This window comes from Anser anser, assembly GCF_964211835.1.
Source record: "Anser anser genome assembly, chromosome: 5".
Lineage (NCBI taxonomy): Eukaryota > Metazoa > Chordata > Aves > Anseriformes > Anatidae > Anser > Anser anser.
In genome coordinates this window covers 4910798-4923169 of record NC_139725.1, presented here as the reverse complement: position 1 = coordinate 4923169, position 12372 = coordinate 4910798, and the positions used below count along the sequence as shown (strand labels likewise).

Genomic DNA, 12372 nt, shown 5'->3' with positions numbered 1-12372 from the left:
GTCAGGATGTCTGTAACACTGAATATCAGCCATAACATTTCTGCCAGAAGCCTGGGCAAATGCAAGTAGGGGACATGGAGAGAAACTAGGAGTGGCATAGAGAACATGAAAGAGAACTAGGGATATGTTTACTGGAAATATGTGAAGGGGGCACAGGAGAATGCCAAAACAGTATGGATTAACCAGAGGAAATCCGAATTCATGGTTTCTGCACTTACTGAAGCATTTATTCATTATTCTCCATTTTCTGGCTGATGAGAGATAGACCACAGCCAGAAAGAAAATATTAGGTAAAGGTGGTCTGCTGTCAGAAAACATGGAATACATGCTTTCATAAATAGCTCAAGGTATGAGAACGAGTAAATTACTGTTTCTCTTCTCAGATTCTAGATGTTAATCATGCCTTAACCACTTTTCCAGTGTGTTTCACTTACATTGGCTATGACATGTTATCTGTTGGGTATAGAGAACGTGGGTACTTAGTGCATACTTAAGTTGCATAGCATGCATGTCCTCCCATTATCTTCAGTGGTCTTACAGTGTAAAAGCCCATATAGCTTAAGTATGAAGGTTAAAGTATTCACATTTACCAAGAATGCTCTTGGAGCAGGCTTCCTATATGATACTTGTCCCATGCCATGTGGCTAATGTTTGCAGTAGCCTTTCACACAACCTAAGACTGTGGTTGTTTATGCAGCAGGTATTGCCTGCAGGTATGCAAAGCCCGAAAAACAATTTTTCATTCCTCCAAACACAACAGCTATCTGCAATAGTCTGAACTGTAAAAAAACAGGAATTTTTTTTTTTTTTTTTGAGCCACTTCTTTCTCAGTACTCTATAAGCCATTTAGGTAAAAGGGAGATGCACACCACGCTGGAAGATACAATCAGTGCAGACATTGGCATGCTGCAGGATCATCCCTCCACAACAGAAGGGAAACTTGGCTCACAGCTTGCTATCAGGATGCATCTAGAGAAAGCAAGGGGACCTACAGCTCTTCCTACAAGCTGGATTGCAAATGGCCAGTCCAGCCCATGGCATTTTGCAAAATTTACAAAACCAGTTCACACCTGTATAAGCAAACTAAGGAACTTGACTGAGGACACTGACTACAAGACCTGGACTTCAACCTTGAAGTCCCTTCATCTCCACCTGGTGTTGACTGCAGTAGCCTGTACTGCTGCAGGGAGAAGCCTCTCCTTGAGAGCACTTCTGGTCAGCTCAGGTGAGCCACTGCAGCTGCTATATGGCTGACGAGCCAGCTCATCTGGACAACTGGGAGCTGGCAGAAATGTAGACATGGCTCAGGTTGAAACATATTCAACAACTGAGCTCCACGTGTGATGTGCATGAACCCAGTAACCTGTCCAGCCATGCATGTCTTTGGAGAGCAGGGGGAAGCTGCAGAAGTTGCAACATTTCTTTGGAAAATAAATAAAAAATAAGAAAATCACAGCTATTTCTGTCACCAGCTTCAGCTGATAAAGCTATTGTCACGAGAAAAAGAAGCTAGAAAGTTATTTCCCTTCAAAATATTAAATTTAGATGAACCTTGACGTTTCTAGGTGAGAGACCAAAGTCTAGCTCCAGGTAATAGCATATATGCTCTGTGTGTCACTTATGAAATATATACAACAGCTAAGACACATTAGTTAAGAGAGGCCCATTAGTCATTTGTATGTTTACAACACAGTTCCTGCTGCTTGAACATAGTTCCTCTGGCTTGATGAAGTATATACAGAATACTATTGTGATTTTTCTGTGAAACGCTGGCTGGTATCAAGAAAATGCAAATACTGCTTAGTGCTATGAGATCCGGATTCACAGAATACTGTTGTAGCTGAATTGTTTGAAAAGACATATGGCATCCCAAGTGTAACAGATAGTTGAATCTCAAGGGGGAACCATTGTTCATTCATCTGGACCAAGTGACATTCTTTATGCAAGAATAATTCCTGATTAAAGGGTGAGTTTTAATAGAAACTAATTAGGCAACCTCTTTAGCCTGGGCATAATGATCAAATGAGCTGTCACACAGTACCTGATACAATGATCTCACTTGGTACAAGATTTTATTCCTTAGCAATTACACTCCCACGTTGCACTGCATGTGTTTATTGCCTGGAGCACACATGTCAAATTAAAGAGCAGCTTATGCACCTGATATTTAATTATTGCCTAGCACTACAGACAACTGGGAAATGTCAAAGCGAGCAGTCCTGCATTGGAGCAACTAAAACTGATATCTTCTTTGGCAAAGAAAAAAATAGAGATAAAATATGTATGGATGATTCAGTTGTCTTACAATTCACAGTTACAAAAAATGGCCTCCCAAACCTTAAATAATTTACCATCATGCTCAATGCAGAGAATTCTGTCAAAGCAGAAGAGTACGTGAAACAGGTTCACCAGCTCACAAGATTATTTGTATTAGATGCATCTTCACACGATTGAAGTGTTTACAAGAAAATGGTGGGACTTCAGCTGTTTTATACCAACTTGAAATACCAAAGGAATCATTTATTTATTCAGGTATGGGCTAATACATAAGTGTTAAAAGAAACATTCATTTCTACAACTCTGTTATCCTGCAGTTAACTTAAAATCATCCTTAGCTGACTGGAAATTTTCCTAAATTCCTTCATAGTCAAATCACCTCCTTAATCCTAGTTGTAATAAGGCTGAAATGAAAAGCGGCAATACTAAAAGAGATGTAAGCAAAATGTTTCCAGCAAATTGAGACATGCTAATCAAAAAGGAAAGTTTTATGGCCGCAACAGAGGTGCTGACAGTAAGGTGAGGAAAAATCCATACCGCCCCAAGTTTTGACTGCAATTTTTAATAAAGAAAAAATGTGCACAATACAAAAGAGTTTCTCTTAGTCATTGATCTGTAATGGAACACCCAAATAGAGATCCGATGGTATCCTGTGGCTAAGAAAGTTGTGTGTGTATCTTGGACCATTCTACTCCAAAGAAAGGAATCTAATTACCCGTAATCTTAATTGCACAGTCTAATACTAAAAAGGCTTAATAAGAGTGCTTTTGTATTTACAAAACTGCACAGCTTGTGAAAGAACCCTCAAAACATTTGGCAGGAATCCCAGCCGAGGTATGACTGACTGGAACCTCTAATGACTACAACATGTAAACAAGTGTTTTGTTTCGACTGATAATCATTAACTTCCAGCGTCAGACTTATCCCACAAGGTTTTGTTCACTGCTTCACCAGCCTGCTTTACAAAGGCATCTGGTGCTAAGGGATAGGGAGAAAAAAAAAAGTGCAGAGTGTTATACAGTGTTGTCACTCTTAAACTAAAGTGGCAGTAGGCAAATGAAAGGGTCATGAGGTAAATGCTTCTAACAAGGAGCAAGCTGCTGTGATAATTCCCACCATTCTTTGATGGTCCCTCTTACTGTGTGACTTAGTGACATAATGTGCTAGACCTCCTGGTTATTTTATTTTATTTTTTAATGAAGAAAGGTAATTTGAAACTGAGCGTCTCTGAATTATTGTTTCATGCCTTGGTAGCTTTCAACATTAAACATGCACAAAAAAGGAAATTTGGCTTCCCTAACTACTGCAGTACTGGAACAATCTGCATCTAAGTGCTGTGTTAAAAAAAAATAATGATACAGGAGTAGTGGAATACACTGCTACAAGGACAAATCTGGCATCCTAGCAGAAGGGAAGCATATCAGAAACTCACACTGGTTAGCTCAGCTTTAGAAGGGTGCTCAGCAATAGTCATTTTCAAAGTGAATTTCAAATGGCCAGATTCTCAGCTAGGATAACTCTGCTAAAATGCAGACATCACGGAGAAGCCTATGCATCTTTCTGGTCATTGATTTACTTTATTATTAAAGGAGTTACCCTTCAAATCATTTTATGTGGAAGCACTGGAGAAGTGAAAGATTATGTCTATTACCTAAAGAGTTTGGCAAAACCTTGCAGTCCATAAACGAGAAACTGAATAGCCCATATTTACATTTTCAACATTTTGTTAGTTTGAGAAATAGTACAAATACTTCAGTAATTTTGACCATGCAATTATAGACAGCCAGTGTTTTGAGTGTTTAGTAAAACAGCAGAAGTAGCTTATACACTGCAGATCAGTACTTCTGTGGCTACCTGTAAGTAAAAGGTTATTTGTAAACTCCATTTAGCTACTAATACCTCTGAGACTTAGTTTCAAAGGTTTCCACTTATTTCATGCCCTGCTAGGATTGTGTCTGTGCAATAAGCATTTCTTGATCAGTTTTAGCAGAGCACTGCAAAGTGTACTACACATAGCTCTCATGATTGCACGAAGGAATTTATGCATGCAACTCTCAAACAGCTTTGATATAAAACCCCCCAGAATCAGGTAGAAGCTGTGAATCAGCCTGGTTAAATTTATTTAAAAAACACTTGGCAAAGCAAGTTTGCAATTGTTTAATTTTCATTATAACTGCTGCCTCACAAGATAATGAGCCCTCATAACAGTGTTTTATATAAAAGCACATTATGCCTTTACACAGCACACATAAATGGCCAGTGATTATTAACAATGTTAAAATGTCAGTAGAACCAAGCCAGCATAACGGCATACATTTAGCTGCCATAAAAACTGCAAATGACTGTTACATTGTTTTAAAGGAAGCATCTTAAAAAGGCACTTACAAATAGAGGAAAAGAAATATTTGTTACGAGGAGTAGAAATTTAGGTGAAATGTCAATCAAATTCGACTTCACAAAAAGCATTAGCCACAAAAATCAGCTAAGATCATCACTGCTGCTATTAGTATTCTTAGTTCGAGGATTAGAGACAAAATGCTTCATAAATAATTTTTATTTTTACCTTTTATTTGATTTTTTTCCTTGCCATCCTAGGATTTCAGTGTTTTGGAATGCTTCAAGAAAATATTCTCAAGGTAAAACTTTGGACAGTCCAAATCTGCACATTTGCTACTGATTTATGATCTGAAAAAAAGTCCAACATTTAAATGAAAGTCTAGCAAAAAGTAAAATGTCTAGACAGGGTAATCACTATATAAATTACTACAAATATTTTAGAGGCTTTTAGCCTCAAAATGTCACTCAGGGCATCATTTTCGACACAATAGGTCTTTCTCCCATTCACTGAAGGGAAAATTAACATGGTAAGAAGTTTGAATTGCAAAAGATTCATGCTTGCTGTTGTTGGTTATTTACACCAATCCTTCAAAATTAATCTTGTGATTTTGAAATTACTCAACTCATTCACAGCTATTTTAGGTTAGTTATATTTTTAAACTAAAAAGAAAATAGATTTTTTTAAGCTACCAGTATCTGGGAAAACAGCAACAACAACAAACCACAGTGTCATGTAAAATATTCAACTGAATTTGTCAGAAGAACTACTGTTTTGCTCCATGTAACTTACAAGCTAGACAAACCCATAAAAGTTAAAGAAATCATTTTTAATTTTATCTTACTTAGTTGCAAGGCCACATGCTTCATAGATTAACTAAAGGTGTTCAAGACCAAATGAGTTTTGAACGTTAACATCCCCCACCCCTCCACATTATGGTTTTACACAGAAATCACCAACCACATTAATAAATATGAATATATGAAGAAATGTGAAAGCAAATATTTTTAGCCTGTCCTAATTCATGCAATCAATTGCCAATGATGTTTTTTCATTATTTTAACTCCCAACAATCATAAATTTATTTTACACAAAGATTAAGCTATTCAAATGCAATATTCAACAAACATTTGTATCTCTTTTTTTTTTTTTTTTCCCCCTTCTGGTTATTCAAAAACAAATATTTTAGAAACTGAGTTAGCTCAAAGAAGAATAAACTGGTACATCTATATCATTAACGTAATGTAGATTTTGAACCAGGTAGACAGGAAATATTTAAAACATGATGTTAAAATATTAATATTTCATTGCTCTCATTGGACACTTAATTGTGAACTGATTTCAGCTGGTAAATTAGTCTTCCTTAAACATGCATTAAATAGATACTGTTTTTCTAAAGTTGGAAATCCATCATCTGTCTCCAGTCAGCTTTAACACTTAGCAGGTTTGTAATAAATACACACACAAGCAACAAAAGCCTGAGCATTAGCAGAGATGTTAAGAGGGCAATTAATTAAGCCACATTAGTACAACGTGATCAAAAACAAGGCATCAGTATCCTTAGGGCAAAAACACATTTCAGGTCAAACTTTACACACACATGCACATATACATGTATGCATAAACACATAAATGCATGCAGATGCGTTAAAAAAATGCATATCAGACCCTTCCTTTATGTTAAGTATATATATTAAAAAAAAAAAAAAAAAAAAGCATCAGAGTAACTCTTTGAACTTGGTTTATTTGCACTGTAAATTATTTGAGATCAGATTTTAAAGCTCATTTGATTTTTGATATATACAAAAAGAAACCATTGTCTCATATTGTATATACCGATTGCCTGGCACCACCCAATGGCAACCATCAGAAATGCAGATGGTAGTTCTTCCAGATGCACGAAGAAAATTTGTCACCAACACTTAAACATTAAAAAAAAAAAAAAAAGTGGGTGTTTTCTCAAGAATAATAAAACAGGTATTCCAGGTATTCCCTTACAAACTAGATGGTTCCTCTCAATCAGGTTTCATATTGGTTCAAGAGTGATTCTTGCAAAACGTTTTGCTCTGTCCAAAATCCATAGCAAAGCAATTTAGTTGGTTAGTGAATACTATATATATATATATATATATATTTACAAAACAGCATCAAATGATCACATTTGTTATGAAAAGCTCATAATCAGATAAGAAGTATTGTTAAACCTTCTCCAGCCAGGCAGTTCACACAACTTGATCATGAGGCTAGCTTATTCAATGAGAGCCTTTTTCTATCAGAGCCTTTTCCTATCTGAGCCTGCGTGTGACTCCAAATTAAAATTAGAGCATGCAGAATTACAAGAAAAAAAAAAAAAAGAAAAAAAAGTACCGCCAATGTAAGGAAGCTTATTCAAGAATCCTTGGAAGTAACTTGGTTTATTTTTTTTCTTTTTTCTTCTGAAAAGCTGCTGAAAAACAACTTGGTATTGCAACATATTTTCATCGCTGTTCTACTCTAAGCTGTCTTACACTGGCACACAGCTTCCTCTTCGTCGCTTTCCTTATGAGGGCTGATCTTTATCAAGCGTGATAGTCATTTCTTGCTACTCACAGAACACAGCACAAGAAAGGAAACAGGATTTAGGCTTTTCTCCTTTTTCTTGGTCAAGTACACAGAAGATAAACTTGGAAAAGGATGAATTGGTGAAGCATATTCTTTAATTGACAGATTGCATACTATAGGCTTTCCATGGAACTGAATGTACTGAATATATCAAAATTTAAGGCCTTATGGATTGCAAGTGGTACAAACACACAGCAATGACTGTATTCCACAGAAATGGGGAAAGAATAGTGCTTTCACGGGAGAAATTAAGTCCTGAATGCCATCATCAAATAAAAATTCTATGCCAGTTTTGTTTAAGTTCGGATAAGCCGCATCTTTCCAATGTAAAATACAGTGAATGGAATAATGCATGAAGTTTTCTTGTTTCTGTGTATACTTCCATTATCTCCATGTACTTCTGGAGAATGCTTGTAATATTGGATATTCCTATTGCTAAGTACAGGAAAAAAAGATGAATACAAACATGAATGCATGTTACAGATATTCCTGGGATAATTATCAACTGCTTCATTTATGACAAAACCTGCGATCCTTAGGCTTCACTCTCAACAGCTGATTTTCAGGGAGACTGTTCTGGACATGTGAGTGTTAGGAAAGGGAATATTTATACAAATATTTTCAGCACTGAAAACAAAATCACAGATTCTGGAGCACAGCTCCTTATAAGGAGTAGGATTCTGCAGCAGATTCCACCAGAGAAGCACAGGACACCTGCAGTCATGAGAGTAGCACTTTCAATTCTGTAAAAGCTTCCATAGGAGAGTTTCAAAATCCTTCAACAAATTAAGGCATGCAAAACACTCCAGAGCTGAGGAGATATCACTGCATGCACTTTATAAATAGGATGGAGGTACACAGGGATTTAAGAATCTTCCCTGGATCAGATGACAAGTCTGAAGCATCTTGTGTCTTACTAAAACATCCTTCCTCCCTTTACTTTATTCTCTAGGAAATAACCTAATGGCAGAGGTTCACAGAAGCCACTGAGAGAATGGAAAAGACACTGAGTATGTTCACGTGATGGTAGATTTTAACTCAGAAGGAATTATTTGTCAGAAATTCTATTGCTTCGGCAAGGAAAACTAACAGCAAAGCTTGCAGCACTAAATATACTAGTAGAATTTATATGTTGTTTTCACAAGGATAAGCTGTTTTCTGAGGACAAGACAAAATAATCAACCCTATAGAAACAGCTTGAGTAGTCTAAATATGTCCCAGTTAAAACTGTTAATGAAGCTGCAGAGTGAATGCAAATCTACAAGTCCCAGAGCTGGTGTAGCACCATGTAATTTCTAAGTAACAGTGCCTGAGAAGTCCCCTAGAAGCACACTGCTCAAGAACTGAGTACCCTTGTAGCACATTAGTGGTCTACACAGCAGCATTCAGTCAGCTTCTTTAATCTGTGGAGTGCCTTTTTTCTTTGTGAGGAATCTAACTCTACTGGGGGGATTTGAACTGGAGGCCCTTGGATCCAAAAACAGCAACATTACTAACGCAAGCGAAAGCAAATCTCCAGTACCTTTTAGCTGCAGTCTTAAGAGGCTTGTAAAAACAGTGCGAGTCTCTCCCTTGCAGGGATCCTAGTTATAAAGGCTACACCATTCAGCTGGGTTTAACAGAAACGAATGGAAAAAAAAAATCAAAACCAGGAAAAAGGGATGCGAAATTATAGAGGAACAGTAGCATGTATGTTGTATCCATTCCAGAGTTCATGAGGAATTAAATCCTGGCAGGGCCTGAATGCTTTCAGCTACCACTGGGCCAAATCCTCCCCTTCTTAATGTTTCCTTATGAAATAGCAAAACTGCCAGTCACCTCCCAGATCTTTTTCCCCTACGTCGAAGATGATCTGAAGTACTAAAAGGAGAGGGAGACCCGACAGAACTATTCTGGATCACAGAGAGAGGTTTCTCAGCGTAAGCTTTCCCCCTTAGAGAAGCAGGAAAATCAGATGCATCAGAGAGAACAAGCTAAGCGGAGAACAAATATTTCTCATGAAAACTAGAGGCAAAAGATGACTTCTTTTTCCCCTTGGTAGCGGGACAACTTGCCTGCTGGTTGGAAGACTTGGAGCCCTTTTTAACATCTTCCTCTGGAAACAGCTGCCCCCACTCTGCCGGCTCCGTGTCCTCTTGCTCCGCAGATCCAGGTGAGATCACCAGCTCTGAACCCCAGCACGCTGGGCTGACGGGAAAGCCGAAAGGCTTTCCTGGGGTTTTTGGCTCACGACCTCTAACTTTTTGGGATGGAGCCAAAGTACAGCTCTTTTTGTGCTTGTTGGCTCAGCAGTCCTAACAGACTGAACTAAAGCACAGGTCTCTAAAGGACAATTATTCATTTATGCACAATGAGCATACAGCCTTATAACAACCAGGACAAATACAGCACTTCAGGGTCAGATTCTGCTTTTGGATAAACATGAAGTGAATAACACAGAGTGCATGTCATTTAGACATTTTTGATCGTCAATAAATGCACATGCTTACACAGAAAAGGAAACCTTACCCCTCACTTGACATAAAACAGCAAGTATTGCTCAGTTGTGCTCTATTTCTGCGCCGCGTTTGCTGCACCAAATGGGAGAAATGTTCACTGCAACACAGAGCTCTCCAAGAGACACTGTTTCAGACAACTGAGTTCATACACTGACAGACAGTGGGATGGCTCCTCAAAACCCTTCTGGAAAAGTTGCAGGATAAATTGGAAGCACTTGGATCCAAAATTTATGCAGTAATATAAAATATTAACTCCAGCCAGCATGCACAGCCTGTGCCAAAGCCTGACTGGCGTTAGGTGATTTTGGCAACATTGCTTACAAAGATTTCAGTGGAAACGTGGGTGACTGGAAATCAAGTGTAAAAGTTATATGAACCAGCATCTACCTTTAAGCCAGTGGGGTGCACAAGAGGCCAACCAGGTAGCTGTTATTCTAAAGGCTAGGAGGCATATTTAAAAGCAGTTGGAAAGCTTTATAAAAAGGAAATACTGATATAGAAGATACCATGAAACCTCACCTGCCCAACAGCTTATTTTAACAAGCAACACCAAAGTAGTGAAAAAAACCAATAAGCATGCGAATGCGAGAATAAAATATGTAGCGCAAGGGGTTCCATCGTTTCAGCTAATTTCTGTGTTCGTTATTCATTAAGTCTTTTGTCTACATCTACTGATAAAAAGCTTTAATCTCTACTCTTCAATTCTAAATCTCTATGAATGACAATTTAAGGCATTTTATTTACCCTGTATTTTTAAAAATGTGGTAATTAAAATAATCTGTTTTACACTTATTAAAAATAAATTATTGCATATTTTAATGTTTTTCCTCCCTGCAACTTTTTCTTAATTAGTTATTTAAACTGCATTGAAAGTCCCAAGCCAATACATTTCAATATTCATTTTTCTATTTCAATTTTTCAAACAAGAAGAAAAGTTCCCCTCTTTAAGCTGAAAATTCAATTTAAAAAGCAGATTAAATACTCATTGGTGTTATTCTACATCGTTCACAGAGGGCTTTTTTCTTTTTTTTTTAATTTGCCTTCAATATTTATTAATGACGACAATCTTGCATGTACCCATTATCTTACATCTATTAGCATCTTTCATCTGAAAGGATCTCTGAGAGCTCTAACAAACGGACACTTTTGTAACTAAGATGAGGGACTGATTTACCACTCAAAACCAAACCTCCCTGGAACAGAAATCCTTCAACTGTTCAGAAGTCCCTAGCAAGGCTATGGAAAGCAGAAGAGAGCCACAGCTAACCTTAGCAGGATGCAGGCCATAGCGTGGTTCCCCACCCTTGCTCCCATTGGATTGTAAGGAAAAAATCATAAAGACTTCAACTGTAAGGGCTGATTGGCAATGTGTAATTACTGCTGCCAAGTGCTACCATATCAGACTTTGTATCCCTAAATAAAGGATTAGTACCTGACAAGACAGAATCACAGAATCACAGACCGGTTTGGGTTGGAAGGGACCTCAACCCCACCCAGTCCCAACCCCCTGCCACGGGCAGGGACACCTCCCACCAGCCCAGGCTGCACAAAGCTCCGTCCAGCCTGGCCTTGAGCACTTCCAGGGATGGGGCACCCACAGCTTCTCTGGGCAACCTGTGCCAGGGCCTCACCACCCTCAGAGTGAAGAATTTATTCCCCACATCTAATCTAAACCTACCCTCTTTTAGCTGAAAGCCATTACTCCTTGTCCGTCACTACGACACTCCGTAGATGTAAGCAGGTTTTAGTAGTATGCCATGCTCACTCAGGTTTCCACTGATGTCTTACAGGACCAGATGCAGAGAGACAGTGCATTCCCTTAGGGTGCCTCTCAGAACATAACTGCAAATGGAAAAATCCACATGGGTTGAAAAATTCAACTGAACACGCTGCAAAACATCCATGGACTTTTTGGTTGTGTAGGTTCTTTTACGGTTCTTGTACACTTTAAGTGTGGATAGGTGCAACAGGAAGGTTTCATTAGCATATGTGTACAAGTCCACGTGGTTTAAATTGAATTTGAATTATAGATTTTGTTACAGAAGTTCCCGTTGAAGGTAGAAGTGTATGTTCAGCTCAGCTGGAATGATCACTGCACACTGTGGAATGGTAAGAAGAAGGAACTCATCAGCTTTATGCAGAAAGAAACTCAGTGTTTTCAGGAGTCCCTCCGCACTCAAAAAATATTTTTGCTTATCAACTTTCTGTGACTTTTCACCAGGGTACAGTGTAAACTCAACTGTTCTGAAGGCAGGTGCACGCAGTACTACCTCTGGTTGGGATGGGGTTCATTTCCTTACACCTAGATGCATACTTCAGTGTGCACGCTTTTACTACAGCACTCAAAATAAAAAGAATTTCCATAATTTCTATTCTTCTACTTCATACGTCTTTAGAATAGCCCCTTCTCCTCATATCCTCCCTGGGTGCTGACTGACGCATCTCCAGTTTGGCCAGCCTGCCTCCAGGCCCGCGGGGAGATGCCCAGGTGAAGCTCTTGGTTTCTTGCCTTCATCCATTGCAGCGTTTTTGCCAGCACGGACGGGTGAACTGCTCACGTCAAAAATAAAGTGAAACACAAGAGCATCACCTTTGCGCAGGGTGCTTCAAAACTCCAACACCACATTCATTGCTTTTTGTCTGCTCTTGGTGCTTTTTTTA

General features: G+C 38.4%; 1 protein-coding gene across 1 annotated transcript in view; it reads right to left on the bottom strand.

Annotated features, from left to right (window-relative positions):
• The window catches only part of INSC (INSC spindle orientation adaptor protein), a 510527-nt gene that overhangs the window by 321709 nt on the left and 176446 nt on the right, over window positions 1-12372 (bottom strand). Inside the window, exon 24 of the mRNA XM_083840240.1 lies at window positions 4841-4962. The gene's annotated coding sequence lies outside the window, so the exon portion shown is untranslated. The remainder of the gene's footprint in view (window positions 1-4840; window positions 4963-12372) is intronic.